This window comes from Astatotilapia calliptera, chromosome 11, assembly GCF_964374335.1.
Source record: "Astatotilapia calliptera chromosome 11, fAstCal68.1, whole genome shotgun sequence".
Classification (NCBI taxonomy): Eukaryota; Metazoa; Chordata; class Actinopteri; order Cichliformes; family Cichlidae; genus Astatotilapia; species Astatotilapia calliptera.
This window is the reverse complement of record NC_137432.1, coordinates 1451684-1467291: the sequence shown is the minus strand read 5'-3', so window position 1 is coordinate 1467291 and position 15608 is coordinate 1451684. Positions and strand designations below refer to the sequence as shown.

General features: G+C 44.9%; 1 long non-coding RNA gene across 1 annotated transcript; it reads left to right on the top strand.

The window, feature by feature from the left end:
* The first annotated feature begins 1574 nt into the window (after positions 1 to 1574).
* On the top strand, positions 1575 to 3121 carry LOC113032827 (uncharacterized). The gene is made up of 2 exons (XR_003273938.2): positions 1575 to 2982; positions 3055 to 3121. It is a non-coding gene; the product is annotated as an uncharacterized LOC113032827 (long non-coding RNA).
* Positions 3122 to 15608: the final 12487 nt, after the last annotated feature.

The following is a 15608-nucleotide window of genomic DNA, read 5'->3' as shown; positions in this document are numbered from 1 at the left end:
AGCCATTGACCGAAGATTTGAGACGTTCCGGTCGTGATAGTCGACCTCCGGCCCACCTGCAGCAGTATGACGTTCAGTATCCTGGAAGTAGAAGTGCTCGATGTGATACAGAGAGTCAAACAGAATGCCAGCATAGTGACACAGACACACATGGGCTGCAGGATCCTGATGGAGAGTCAGAAAGACAACCAGAGACATCGCCTGCTCCTTTACCCACCAATCAAGATGAGGTGATGAGGGAACTCCTGATGACAATGAGGGAGATTAGGCAAATCATGATTCAGTTATCTCCTCCCCATTCTCGCAGTTCCTCCAGATCTTCAATTCACATTGTCTCTGATGAAAGCAAATCCTCTGTTTGCGGTTTACAAGCCATTCCCCAAACACATCAGCAACATGAGCAGTTCCCAGTGATTGATCCAGCAACATGTCAATCACCCTCTCAGCCCCCCCAGGTTAGCCGTCACTCTGGTGCAGTTCTGGCTGCTAGCCCTCCTTTCCCTAATTCAACAATATTAGATGCTGCAGTTCCTTCAAGTGGTTTGCCTAGACCAGTTTTTCCTACACCAGATGAGACTCCTTTTAATTTCCTGGCCACGCCACTGCAAGGTCCCCACCAGATTTCATGTGTTCAACCTGCTGTTCCTCTAGATGAAGACCCCGCTCAATCTCTCGTTTGCATTCCAGAACCAAGGCAGCACCCTCCTTTAAAGCAGCAACCAGCTACATCTGATGGTTTGCATGCACAAAAACCTTCGGTACCCATTACTGCTAGTTCTAGTCACCCTGTTAGCACTAGAACACATGTGTATAAACTTGAGGGTCCTTCTTTCCCAGACCTTACCAGAGAAGATGAAATCCAGTATAGGCTGTTACGAATGGCCCTTACTAACCTGCTTGACCCTCATGAGACAGAGCATTTCAAATATCATGTCCTTCTTGATCACCTGAAAGTAGACCAAGCTAAACGGTTAGCTATTTCCTTTTCCTATGCTCCTGACCCATACACTCAAGCCATCAAAGCTCTTGATGAGCGTTATGGGCAACCAAGACAGCTAGCATTGAAAGAGCTACGGAATATACTGGAGCTTCCTCCTATCAGAGCAGGTGATGGTCGGACTCTGGACAACTTTGCTCTTCGTGTGCAAGCTTTAGTTGGCTTGCTTACCACTATGGGTGATCAAGGACAGACAGAACTAAATTGTGGCTCCCATGTCGATCGCCTACTTGAAAAGTTGCCCGCAGAGCATTCCAGTCGCTTCAAACGGCACATTTACAGGGAACAAGGAGATATGATGTATGACTTACCTTTGTTCTCATCCTGGTTGCAAATGGAATGCAAGTGTCAACCAAGAAAGGACAGTCCTGTTTCATCCTTTAACCAGCCACGACCTGCCCATAAGTACACCTCTCCACTCACAACAATATTACATGGAACAAATGCATCCGATCCTGTACAGGCAGCACAACCAATCATAATGACTAAGGCTAGATGTGCATATTGCTGCTCACCTGAACACCACATTAGCAAGTGCCCTGAGTTCATTAACAAGACAAAGGATGAGAAAATAAACTGGATAAAGAGAAACAAACGGTGCTGGCGTTGTGCTAGAACTCATCAGGCTGCGAAGTGTGATCTGAGGAAAGCATGTGCCACCTGCATGGAAAGACATCTACAGATCCTATGTGAGGTGAATCAGAGACCTAGAACTGAAACTAATCCTGTAGTGAGGACACTGTACTTTGATAGACCTAGCGATTGTCCTAGTGTACTATTAAAGGTTGTGAAAGTGCTCCTGCGTAATGGCAAAAGAACCCTGGAAACATATGCAATACTTGATGATGGCTCCCAACGTACCATGCTTCTGACATCTGCAGCTAAGCATCTCCACCTAACTGGGAAAGCTGAAAAATTATCACTCAGAACTGTCCATCAAGAAGTTGAAACCATTCAAGGTTCTTGTGTAAGTTTCCAGATTTCTCCCATCGCACATCCAGAGAAAACTTACACAATTAATAATGCCTTCGCTACAAGTCACTTAGCACTTTCAGACCACACCTACCCCGTATCCTCTCTTCAACGGCGATACAAGCATCTTCAAGGTATCCTATTAACCTTCATTAACAAAGCAGCTCCACTACTGCTCATAGGCTCTGATCATACCCACCTTATTACGCCTATTGCACCAGTTAGACATGGACCATTTGGATCTCCTGCAGCAGTCAAAACCCGCTTAGGATGGACACTCCAAGGTCCAATCACAGACTTCCAACCCCAGAGCAGTTCCACGCATGCCCAATGTTTGTTCACATCTTCCAGTTCAGGTTCAGGAGAACCACTCCAGCACATCCTTGTGTCCGCTGATGGCTCTGAATTCATTCAGCCACCTCATACTCTACCATCAGCAGTACCTATGTCGTCACCGGCAGTGCCACTATCACCAGTTCCACCGCCTGTGGCTGCCATTCCGCCAGTGGTCAGGGCGCTGCCTGCTCCTGCATCACTTGGTCCTGCCTCTGCCAAGCCCCGTACATTGCCCCCAGCACCTGCAAAACTGCCCAACGGTCTGCAGGTCTGGGCCTGCCGCTGCATCCCACGCGGTTGGCATTTGGACCTGCTTTGCCGCAACCGCTGGCTACATGGTCGGCCCCCTGAACTGTCTGGCCTGCATTGTCGACCTCTAGGTCGACCCCCTGAACCTATATTAGACCTGTAGCATGTCTGATTCCTCTGCCCCCGCTTCGTGAAAAAGAGCATCTTTAATCCTTTGAACATATTTCTCAGTAGAAATATGGGGGCGGCTGTTGTAAAGGCTCACCTTTCAGCACATTCACTTCACCAGATGCACCTTGTTTCTTTTCCTCACCTTTGATTGGGTGTGGTGCTTGGCCTTAATCGCACTCACCTGTCACTCGTTATATAAGGACTGCACTCACCTACCCCTCACTCTTTCTTCACTCCCACATGGGGCGGCAGCTGAGGTGAGTTTCTCTTTGAGTCTCCTGAGTTCATGTATCATTTGAGTTACTTAAATCATACTTTGTCCTTTTTAGAGAGAGCAGTCCATGTGTGTCTTTCTTTCCTTTATCCGTTATACAATAAAACAACAAAACCTGCAAATGATTGATGACTGCTTATTTTCATTCTAATCGGATGAGCCCATGATGACGACTACTGAAACCCTGAACCTTCCTTCCTCCAAAATAGGCTGACAAATTAATTGGAGATAAATTATCTAAATTTCAGGAGCAGGACCATGCCTCCAAACATGCCCCTCCCAGGTCTTATCTATATATGATCCCCTGGTTCTACAAGCTGTTCGTCCTCGTTCTGCCCCACACGCCCCTTTTTTCAAGGCCTTCCCCAAACCACGGCTCCATTATTAATTAAGCCATTCGCCTTTATCTACTAAAAATGCCCCAAACCTAAAATGAGGACGTGGGCCCAGCTAGTGAAATGCATGACAAACAAGTGTGAAAGTGCAATTCCTGTAATGGCCCACTGACTGATAAATGGTTCTTATAAATGAATTATTAAGGGTGTAGGAGACAAACTCTATTGCAGCACCCATTATCTGGACATCAGCGCACTGGAGGCTAGATTGACCTGAGACTGCTGGGGTGTGCCCTGGTCATGCCACTCATGAAAAGTAGAGCTCATACTGCTGCAATCCAAACATCAATGAAAAAAATTTCTAATACGGATCAGTATTTAAGGTTTTACTCTTGTCATCCACTGGAGCACAAAGTGGGCGTCATCAGGTCGCTACAACACAGAGCGAACACCATCCCCACAGACACAGCAGCCAGGGAGGCAGAAGAACAGCACATGAAGAAGGCCCTGAGTAAATGTGGTTATTCCAGCTGGACTTTTGTCAAAGCTGGGAAGGCTCCTAAAGAAAGCTCCAGCCGATCCAGGAGAGAAGAAGGACAACTGCTGCCTAAGCGAAACCTGTAGTGGCTTCTTTCCAAGCCACTACTCCGTTGTCTGTGTTTGTTCTTAATTCATGACACATCATAATGTGGCTGGTTTTAGTGATTTCCTTTGCAAGCGCTGCCATATATTACAGATTCCGCTTGTCCGGTTTCTATGTTGTCCAGCTTCAAACTGTGGTACGTCAGTACTCCTCTTTCCCCCTCCTGTCAATGCAGTGCTTTTCTGGAAACATTAAGGTGAAATGTTTGTGAGTAGTCAAGAGAAGAGAGAGATGCTGCTCGGGCAGGAGCTTGTTTCATGAGAATGAAGGCTGCTTCTCCCTCTTGGGTCTTGCCATCCTTCCTCATACACCTTATCAGGAGTCAGAAAATATACCAGCGTGACAGTGCAGGACTTCCTCTGTGGCCTTATAAGGGTTTAAAGTCTTTAGCCATAGCTTGCATATAGGCGAACTGGACATGCGGGATCTCTGGTCCTCTTGGGAGAAGTCTTAACCAGTAGACTCTGGTCTTGGGGATGTGGGTCAGAGACCATAAAGAGTACCGTAGATCCCAGACATGGACATGCTTGTGGTTGTTGTGTCGTGGTGATTGTTAGACCTTCTGGAGTGCAGTATATTGTTATGTCAAATTTTCTCAGAGGATTAACAGGACTGCTGAGGCAAAGAGGAACTGATGGTACATTATTTGGTTGTCATATGGCACTGCTAATGGCACAGTAAAAGACTGATTGCGTGGTTTCCCTGAAACGGCAATGACATCAAGGTGATGCAAGAGTATGTTGGTCCAGTATCAACCAAAAAGTGATGAGTTTTGCCTTGTGTTACACCTTCTCATTGGCAGGAGGGAGTAACACAAGAACTCCATTAAGTTGGTACAAGTGTTGTAGCAGATAAGATTTTTAATAGGTAATAAAAAAAACAAAAAACAAAAACCCCAATGTCTCAAAGCCATACAGCAATGTATGGGAGAAAGGAACTGTTATGTTGTGCCAAAGAAAAACACTAAAAAGCCAGAAGCCAGTAAAGCTCAGCCAGAACTTGGCTAAGGTTTACTCTAAGAGAAAAAAAAAGAAAAAAAAAACTCATCCTCCACACACAAAATAAGCTCAAACATTATATGGGTGGCACCAACCTACTTACCTAGTGTTTTTAACTGAAAAAATCCTATGTGAGGAAATATACAGGGTACCCCAACCTTACCTAGTCCTCTTACTCCCCCCACACACCTTACACAAACAAATGAAATGCTCCAGGGCAGCTCAATACATATGCCAAACAATCCTTAGCGAGGGGGGGAGGAGAGAGCCACCTCTAGCCATAGGTGAGTTTCCTTTTATAAGGACATCCCGCAGAAATGTAACACCCCCATCCTTACAAGTCCAAACAAAATGTTTGGAGCTTTCAAAGACAAAAACCAGAATACCGGGAATTTTCTCTCCCTTTTTTATGGCAGATTTGAAGGTTTATACTCCTGGGTGATCAAAGATCATCTCATAAGTCGGTTGTTATTGTATTTTCTCAAAAGGAAAATAAGCGAGTTATGGTCTGTAAAGACTACATCGGAAGGCTAAGATAAGGTTCTGAATTCAGTGAGTTTCTTTTCTACAACGTAACAGTCCAGAAAACTGTTTTCAGAGAACAGCCCAGAATGGGCTAGAACTAGAACTAGAAAACTAGAAACTAGAACTTGATCGCCGTGCTTAAAGTGACTACTTTCTGGTCATAATGATTTTTCATCCTTACTTGTCTAGCAGTTTAGGTATCCTTGAAAATAGAGCAAGCTGATTGAAGGTGCTTTGTAATTTTAGCAGTGTATTCAGGGATGCTCTTCAGTGTTTTAGATGGAACCACTAGCTGTTCTTTAAGAACATGCAAAGCTCCCCTTACTTCATGTCCAAATACAATAGTGGCAGGAGCAGTGATCCTCCGCAAGGGCACTGCAGCAGGAAATCTAGTAGAGGCAACAGCATTTTTAGGATAAACTGGTGTCCAGACTTTATTGTTCTCACACAGTGAACAATAACCCTGTTAAATGGTTCACCCATCACTGGAATTGGTGACAGGGGTGCAGGCGGGATAACTTGATTTGGTTTACCCACAATTTGGCAAACATGGCAGGAAGGACAGTAATGTACAACATCAGACTTGAGCCCTGGCCAGAAAAAGTGTTTGAGGGCCTTATTATATGTTTTATTTATGCCAAAGTACCCCGACAGTAGGTGATCATGTGCTAAAACTAGCCCTTGCAGGCAGAAAACCTTTGGTACAACAATTTGATAAACTTTATGCCAGTCATCCAAGTTTTTAACCAGCCCAGCGACGTAGTAGGAGACCCTTATCAATATTGTATGCCACCTTCTTAACCTTTGCTTCCTCCTGAGTAAATACAGAAGAACAACATTTCAGAAGAGAGTCATCATCATGTTGTGCAACAATAGAGTCCTCTCTTGAAGCAGGCAGTGTTATGTCAGCCCTAGGAAGAGAAAACATATTTCTAGACTCATTGTTAAGCTCAACCTCTGGCCTAACAATTTCAGGTGCTTCTTTCATAACGAGGAAGGAGTCTGACAAATCAAAGTCATTCTTCCTTGATTGAGATTTTGTTACCACACACGCAGGAAAAATGTTATTGTACTCTTTTTGTTTAACTTAGAAGCTTTTGCAGATTTATCCAGCATCTCAGGCACAGGCAACACTTTTTCACTGGCTGAAATCAACTCCTTATATGGGCAGCGATGGAAGGACAGCAACCTTACCAAATCCACTGAAAACAAGAAAGGTGATGTGAATATTGTGCAAAGGTGCAGACACAAAAGTCATTCCAATACCTTGGACCACAACACTTGACTGACAGGATGATACAACAGAAAGAGGCAAAATACCCTCTCAAATGATAGACTGGGAATCCCCTCAGTAGTTTTACTGGCTGGAACAATGCAAAATGGCTGCTTTTGACAGTGAGGGAACTTTTTGCTCATTTAAGAAAACTATAAGCTTCTCTGGTAATGGATTCTTAAAATCTTCCAATAAGATTAACTGGCGAAGAGATTCAAGGTCTTTCTTCACTTCTCTTGCAGTACACTACTTGTCATAAAGAATTCCTTCTCATGTGAAAACTCGACATATGTTTGACCATTAATCTTCTTGTCTGTGAAGGTTCTCAGTCATCCAGGTCATCGTAGTCAAAGGAGCTTGCAAAGAAAAGCGTCTGGACTTCTTTAAGTTGCTTGAGCTTCTCTTCAAGCAACTTAAAGAAGTCCAGACGCTTTTCTTTGCAAGCTCCTTTGACCATTAGTCTTCTTGTGATTCTTGAAATTTTGCCTGTAGGCCTCTGGTACAAGCTCATATGCATTTAAAATGGACTCTTTCAGTACACCGTATATCATGCTAACCTCGTTAGAAAGAGATGATACAACCTCCTGAACTTTGCCCATTAGCTTACATTGCAATAGCACAACCCATATTTCTTTTGGCCATTCTAGTGCTGTTGCAATCCTTTCAAATGATTAAAGTAGGAATCAACTTTATCTAAATGTTGGCACCAAAACAATATTTTTGCTTACATCAAATCTGCAGGCATTATCAGATAAACGCTAATGATCTGAATTAACAGGTGAGCTGCATGAAGACTGGCTTTGTGAAAGCCTCATAGCTTCCACTTCAAGCTGTTTTAAATTTACCTTCTTCTCAGCTTCAGTCGCCAACTGGCGAATCTGTAGTTTGAAATCAAACTCAACTTTACACACCAGCTCCTTTTCCTGTGCTTTCCAGCCAAAGGCAGGCTAGACAAACTTTAAGTCTGGCATTACCACTAGATCCACTGAAGTCTGGCAACGAAGGCTCCTGAAGTCCCACCAAAACTTTTGGGGGAGTTGCCATGGCAGCAACTCCTTCTTCAAAGGTGAGACACCTAGCTCTAGCTCAACAGAAGGAGCATTGTAACAAAAAATAATTTCCCCCAGGGATCAATAAAGTATTCTGATTCTGATTCTGATTCTGATTGTCATCACAAACATCAGGATCAGTCAGGAAATTCAGCCTTGGCTTCTCTCTGCGGCAGCCAGGTAATTATGTGCACTGTCACAGCAGAACTGTGTGCAACAAATTGCCGCTTCTGGGATTCTGGTGAGGATACCCTGCCTTCCCCATTTTTCTTGTTTTCTGTCTATCCTTCTCTATGGCGGTATTGGCGACTTTATCTATCATCCAGCCTTTAATTAACCAATTTTAATAATATCTTCCATCATTACTCTTGTAAAAATTTGACTGTTACTATCATAGGGTGCAGGCCGTCTGAAACTTTGGCTATTTATGACCCACACTTGTTTTCATGCCTTGGTTCGTGTGATTAGGTAGAGGATCAACAGGGGGCCTGTGACCCTCGTGGGGACACTCTTTTTATGAGAGAAGACAAATATACTCAAATGATACTTTTTCACAATTTATTAACAAAATGGTTAAAATTTCAAATTGTTTTACACAGTGCAATGGACCTCGGCCTCTCTGGCCATGCCCAGGCAGTAAACACTTTTATTGGGGGTCACAGAAACAGAATGTTAACATGATTGGTAGAAACGGTTGAGGGTGGTTTTAGGTCTGATATCTGCTCACGTTTCTTCTTCTGGACATCTCCTTCTATGTAGATGACCCTGCTGCAGGTAATATTTCCGTTACCATGGCAACCACATTTTGTTCTCTGGTCAGAACTGCTTTAGGAGATAGGGAGTGGGAAAGGAAAAGGAAAGCGGGAAGAGAGCTTCTCTAACCCCAGAAAGTTACAGCCCTGTCCAGCAGAGTCAGGTTTAAAGTTGTACCTTCTGGTGTCATCAGCAGGGAGACCATCCCCCTAAAATTCCTCAGAAAAGAAGGGCTCAGTCTGTTTATATCTGTTAGCGTCTTAGTGTAGCAGTCTAAATCCAAGACTATATGTAGCCAAGTGAACTAATACTACGCATGGAAAGGGTTTAAAAAGAGGGGATTGTGTTTTTGACTGGTTGCCTGTCTACCAGAGGTCTGTTAAAAGTAACATGACGAAACTCTGTTCAGACAGTGAATGGACTAATAGGGTTGCAAACGCCCAGCAAAAAAAGAAAAAAAGGAAGAATAGGGAACCACCCCCCACCTCATGATGCTTAATCAATCAAGTTATGCCATGTCGCAAGTTTTGTGAGGTGCTTTTTTGATATTTAATGGATTGGATTACTTTTTTTTTCAATATTTTTTTATTGGTTTTATAATTGAGCAGTATGCAACAATCACCTTCAAAAGAACACAATAGAAGGTGGACGGCAAGTCAACAAGGTGGTAATACAGCATACATAAATGTTAAAACAGAGTACATTCCACTTAAGTTTATCCATCAGGCTAATGACTGGTTGCCAAATCTTATAAAACACTCTCTCTCGGTTAGACAAGGTAAACCTGATTTTCTCCAGATGGAGTACATTTCCAAATTCTCTCAACCACATTTCGAAGGTAGGAGGTTTATCAGACTTCCAGCAGAGAAGTAACAGCTTTCTAGCCACAAGTGTAGTCATTGACACAACCTGTGTCTCTGTCTTGTCCCTTGCCCATCCCGGTTCAGACACCCCGAACAATGCTGCAAAGGGGGTACATGGGACCAATGGCTTTGGTCAGAAAATCAAACAGATGATTCCAAAAAAGCTGTAGTTTTTGGCATTGAAAGAAAAGGTGAGATAAAGTTCCTTGATCACTTGAACACTTAACACAGAGGGCTTAAACATTTTTTCCACTTTAGTGGGAGAAAAATGCAACCTATACACAACCTTAAATTGGATCAGACTATGTCTAGCATTTATAGAACTACAATATATATTCTTAATGCACTCTTGCCAAACATCATCAGTAACATCCACCCTGCCACTGTTCCCTTAAAGTATCAGATGAAGGACTGTACATATCTAGTAAGGCCCTGTAAAAGCGAGACACAGCACCTCTAGTGTAGGGCTCAACTGACACGAAGCTGTCAAGCACTGAGTTTCGAGGAATCAAATCATATTGTGGAATAGATGCTTTGATGAAATGTCTCAACTGTAAAAATCTGAAAAAATGTGAATTAGAAAGATTAAATTTCACCCTCAATTGCTGAAAAGATGGAAAATGTCTGTCAATGTAAATATCTTTGAGAGAACAAATCCCTCTTCCTTGCCATGTCACAAATGTGATGTCCTCCAGCCCAGCTCTGAAGGCATGATTGTTACATATTGGAGCATCCAGATACATTTACTGTGGCCAATAGCTGGTGTAGCATGTTGACCTATGTTTGCATCAGCCACTAGATGGCACTGTGTTGCTGCAATGTGTGTAATTTACTGGTGAGCAAGAAGCTCCAGGAAAAAATGAGAAAAAAGAAATAAAGTGGAATCGGAGCAGAGATCAGTGTGTGCGTGCATTTAATAAGAAGCTTGGTATACAGACAAAGATAATACATGGTGTCAGAGTAGCAGTTTTCTATGCAATCCCTTGCCGTCGGACAGCACAGACATGGAGGCTTACGGCGTTCCCACACCGCACATGGATTGGGACTCTAGCAACCTGCCCGAGGCATGGCGGTGTTTCAAGCAGCACGCCGAGCTAATGTTCGCTGGTCCTCTTCGGGGGAAGGAGGAGGCAGACAAATGCAGCTACCTTCTTCTATGGGTCGGTGAGAAAGGACGGGACGTCTACAACACGTGGACGCTCACCGCAGACGACTCCCGAAAGCTTCAGACGTACTACGATAAGTACACTGATTACATCACACTGAAAGCTAACCCAATCTACGCCAGATATAAGTTCCATGAAAAGATGCAGGGTGAAAATGAGGCATTTGAACAGTTTATTACAGAACTGAAACTGCTTGCTAAAGACTGTGGGTACCCAAATACAGATGAAATGGTCAAGGATCGCATCGTATTTGCCACTAACTCGCCACACGTCCGAGAAAAGCTACTCAGCCAAGGCGCAGAGCTCACGCTAGAGAAAGCTATAGATATAGCACGATCACACGAGCTAGCAAAGCAACAGCTAAAAACTATGGGTCACTCCAGGGGCCAAGAAACTGTGCACGCCATCGGCAGGAAACCGCACAGACAAGAAAATCAAACAAGAAGCGTGAAACCAAAAGAACACGCTAATGTAACACTAAAAACGTGCAGCTATTGTGCCGGACAACAAAGTAATAAAGACACCTGCCCAGCAAAAGGGAAGCAATGTGCAAAATGCAAGAAAATGAACCATTTTGCAAGAGCATGCAGGTCAAGACTCCCTTCGCAGACAAAAGCCACCTCAAATCAGTACACACTGTGAGAGAGAACATAGAAATTACAACTAAGGACACAGATGAGGAGCAAGACTGTTTCTACATTGATAGCATCACCATAGAAAATGAAGGAAGAAATGATATATATGCAGACATGCAACTTGGTTTCTCCCTACAGACAGTGAGGTTTAAAGTTGACACTGGGGCGCAAGCGAACACAATTCCAGCCAACATCTTCCAGACACTCTTCCCACATGTGACACTGAAGCCTGTCACACACAAGCTCACAGATTACGGGGGACACTCACTCAGCGTGGAAGGGAAATGCCAGCTAAAATGCAAACACAAAGACAAAACCCGCACGTTGGAATTCCATGTTGTTAACACAAGCGCCCCACCTGTATTAGCAATGAAAGCTTGCCGTGACCTTAACCTGGTCAGGATCGTGATGGCAGTGGCGGAGGAAAGAGACAAGACAACCAACAGTTCGCAGGCAATAATAGACGAGTATGCTGACGTATTTAAAGGGATAGGAGAATTTCCTGGTGAATGCAGTTTCCATGTAAACCCAGACGTTGCACCCACAGTCAGCCCACCTCGTCGGATTCCCATCGCTCTGTGAGCCTGACTCAAAGACGAGCTCGACAACATGGAAAGGAATCAAATCATATGCAAGGTCACAGATCCTACGGACTGGGTGAATGCACTTGTTGTCGTGGAAAAACCCAAGACAGGCAGACTCAGAGTATGTCTGGACCCTTCAACAAGGCTATACAAAGACCCCATTACCCTCTACCCACCTTGGAGGATGTCACCACAAAACTTGCTGGGGCCAAGTATTTCAGTGTTTTGGACGCCAGATCAGGCTACTGGGCCATTAAGCTAAGCCACGAATCATCTCTGTTAACCACATTTAATACTGTGTTTGGCAGGAACCACTTCCTCAGGCTGCCATTCGGCATAATCTCAGCCCAGGATGAGTTCCAGCGACGCGTGGATGAGACCTACGAGGGCCTGAGGGGCGTGGCAGCCATTGTGGATGACGTGTTGGTCTTCGGAGGAACCAAACAGGAGCATGACGACAACCTGAGGGCCATGCTGCAGCGCAGCAGGGAGAGAGGTGTAAAACTGAACCCTGACAAGTGCACCATTTGCGTCAAAGAGGTCAGTTACTTCGGTCACACATTGTCACACAAAGGACTAAAACCAGATCCACAAAAAGTAAAAGCAATCCAAGACATGGCACCCCCACAGAACAGGGCAGAACTGGAAACAGTGCTGGGAATTGTTAATTATTTAGCAAGATGGGACAAGAACCATGACAGATCCTTTCAACAAATGAAGGAGCTGATCACTAGACAACCAGGCCCAGTTCTCTCCTTCTTCAACCCCAAGAAAGCACTACGACTCCAGGTCGACGCATCCAAAAGTGGCATCGGTGCTGTGATGCTGCAGGACGGCAGGCCAGTTGCCTACGCATCCAAGTCACTTAACAGCACCGAGCAGAACTATGCCCAAATAGAAAAGGAGCTGTATGCTGTTCTCTTTGGCTGCAAGCGGTTCCACGAGTACATGTACGGTCGACATGTGACCATTGAATCGGACCACAAGCCACTAGAGACCATACTCAAAAAACCACTAGCATCAGCACCACCATGGCTACAGAGGATGATACTACAGCTGCAAATCCATAGAGTTCCACAATAAATCACTATGTGACGGGATGGATGCGCAGATCCACTCAGTCCTCAGCAACATGCCTGTCAGTGATCAGAGACTCTCAGAGATAAGAAACGAAACAGCCCAGGACCCTCAGCTCAACACTCTGAGAAGGACCACATTGAGTGGATGGCCGGATAAAACGTCTCAATGTCCGCCTGATATCCAGGAGTTTTGGAACCACAGGGATGAGATCTCACTGATAGACGGGATCATGTTTAAAGGAGAGAAAATGATCATCCCAAAAAGGCTCAGAAAGGACATGATAGATCGGATTCATTCCAGCCATATGGGCATAGAAAAGAGTAAAAACAGAGCCAGAGACCTTCTGTTTTGGCCAGGCATGGGAAAGCAGATTGAGGAAGCAGTCGGAGCCTGCAGCACATGCCAGGAGAGACAAACTGTTAACCCCAAGGAACCCCTTCTGTCACATGCAATACCAGAAAGACCGTAGCAGGTTATAACAACCGATCTGTTTACTTGGAACTCGGAAGACTACATCATCATTGTTGATTACTACAGTAGATTCTTCGAGTTGGAAAGACTGCACAGCTGCACTGCAGAAGCAGTGATCCGCAAACTAAAGTCAGCCATGGCTAGGCATGGTATTCCAGAGTCGGTGATTAGTGATAATGGCCCGTGCTATGCTTCAAGTAAGTTCCAACAGTTCGCAAAGTCATGGAGTTTCACCCACACCACTACTAGCCCCCATTACCCACAGAGCAACAGCCTAGCCGAAAAGACTGTCCAGACAGCAAAAAAACTACTGGACAAGGCCAAAGCTGAACATAAGGATCCCTACTTGAGCCTATTAGAATACCGGAACACCCCCGTGGACAACTTAAAGTCGCCTGCACAACTACTCATGAGCCGGAGACTCTACTCCATCCTCCCTGCAACACCAAAACAGCTGGAACCCCGAGTAGTTTGCCAGCAAACAGTGCGTGAGAGGAGAGAAGTCTGCCAGCAGCGCCAGCAGACTTATTTCAACAGAGCAGCCCGACCTCTGCCTCAACTATATCCTGGCACATCGGTCCGGTTCCGGCAACAATATGGTTTCTGGAAACCAGCTGTGGTCACAAGTTGTGCCGACACGCCCAGAAGCTACAACATAACCACAGATACAGGACAAGTTTATTGCCGTAACCGCCGACACCTTCGTGAAGGCAGAAACAGCGTAGGAGGTGAGGAGTTCATTCAACCAACAGTCAACAGCGATGACAGCTCTGTGGTTTCTCAGCCCCTGCCTGTGGAGCCCCCTGATAAAGACACTACAACACCCGGATACACGACTCGATATGGGCGTGTTACTAAACCAAGACAGGTCTTGGACCTGTAATATTGTAAAGGGTGCAGGCGGATCGCTGTTTCACATGTTTGTTGTTCCAATGATGTCACTTAATACATCTGTTTATTATGGTTATGATGTAGCCAGTATTGAGTCGAATGCTATGTTATTAATGGATGTTGCTCAGGATGTTATTCCCGTAATTTCAATTGCCTTGCAAATTTTACAAGCCTGAGTTGCTTTGTTGTTTTGTTCTTTTTTTAAGATGGGAGATGTAACATGTTGACTTATGTTTGCATCAGCCACTAGATGGCACTGTGTTGCTGCAATGTGTGTAATTTACTGGCGAGCAAGAAGCTCCAGGAAAAAATGAGAAAAAAGAAATAAAGTGGAATCGGAGCAGAGATCGGTGTGTGCGTGCATTTAATAAGAAGTTCTCACTCCCCAGAAGCTTAGGAATAAGCTCAGAAGCAAAGACCAGTGGGTTTCCTTTCTCTGTCCCCTCTGCAACTCGTTTTTTTTTTTTTTTTTTTTTGCCTGTCCCGTTTGGCTCTTTTGCCATCAGAATTATTGTCTAAAGGCGAAGAAAGATACCCAACGGATTTACTTTACCAAATTGACCATCCCAGCCTTGCCGTAATGGTCCATTTGATTCACCTTTTATTGTGACTGGGGGAAAGAAGGGGAGAAAGAAAGAGGGAAAGAGAAACAGCTGAGAAGAGGGATGGGGGAGAAGGGCAAAAAACAAAAACCAATAGAATGAGCAGAGAAAAAAAATGCATATATCGATCACCTGTTGAGAAAGAAAAAAGAAAACAAGCAGAAGAGAACAAGAGTAATAGAATAAACAACATCACAATGATATATGGGAATATGACAGTAAATACTAAATATTAAACATTATTGTGCAGCACATAAGATCAACAGAACACAGTGTGCTTTGACGTAGGAGCCAAAAAGGGTGTAGTTTGTGGGTGTGATCACCCGTGTGTACACCTGTGAGCATGGACGCGCTTGTTTTTAAAAGGTTCATTCATGTAATGATCTGCTAGAGGGTGTGGGGGGGCCACAGCCCCGTCCTCCAGGGCATGAAGCAGGTATGGAGGAGATCAAACTCCAGACATCCAGAGGCCCTCAGAACACAAGAGACCAAGGAAGACCAACAGAGGGGCTGCCGCGCCACTGTCCCAGAAAGAGCTGAGGAGAGTCCCAGATGAGGGCTCACTCAGCAGCCGCGGAGCAGAAGCCAGGGGGGTTGCAGTGGGGTTGCAGTGATGCGCCCGTGAGCTCCGCCGGCAGCCAGCCGTGCCTGAGTGACCGAGCCCCAGGCTGAGAGGCCGGGGGCACCCCACCTCCGAAGTGGTCCGAGCGAGCCCCAGGCTCCAGGCCCCGATAAGCGGCC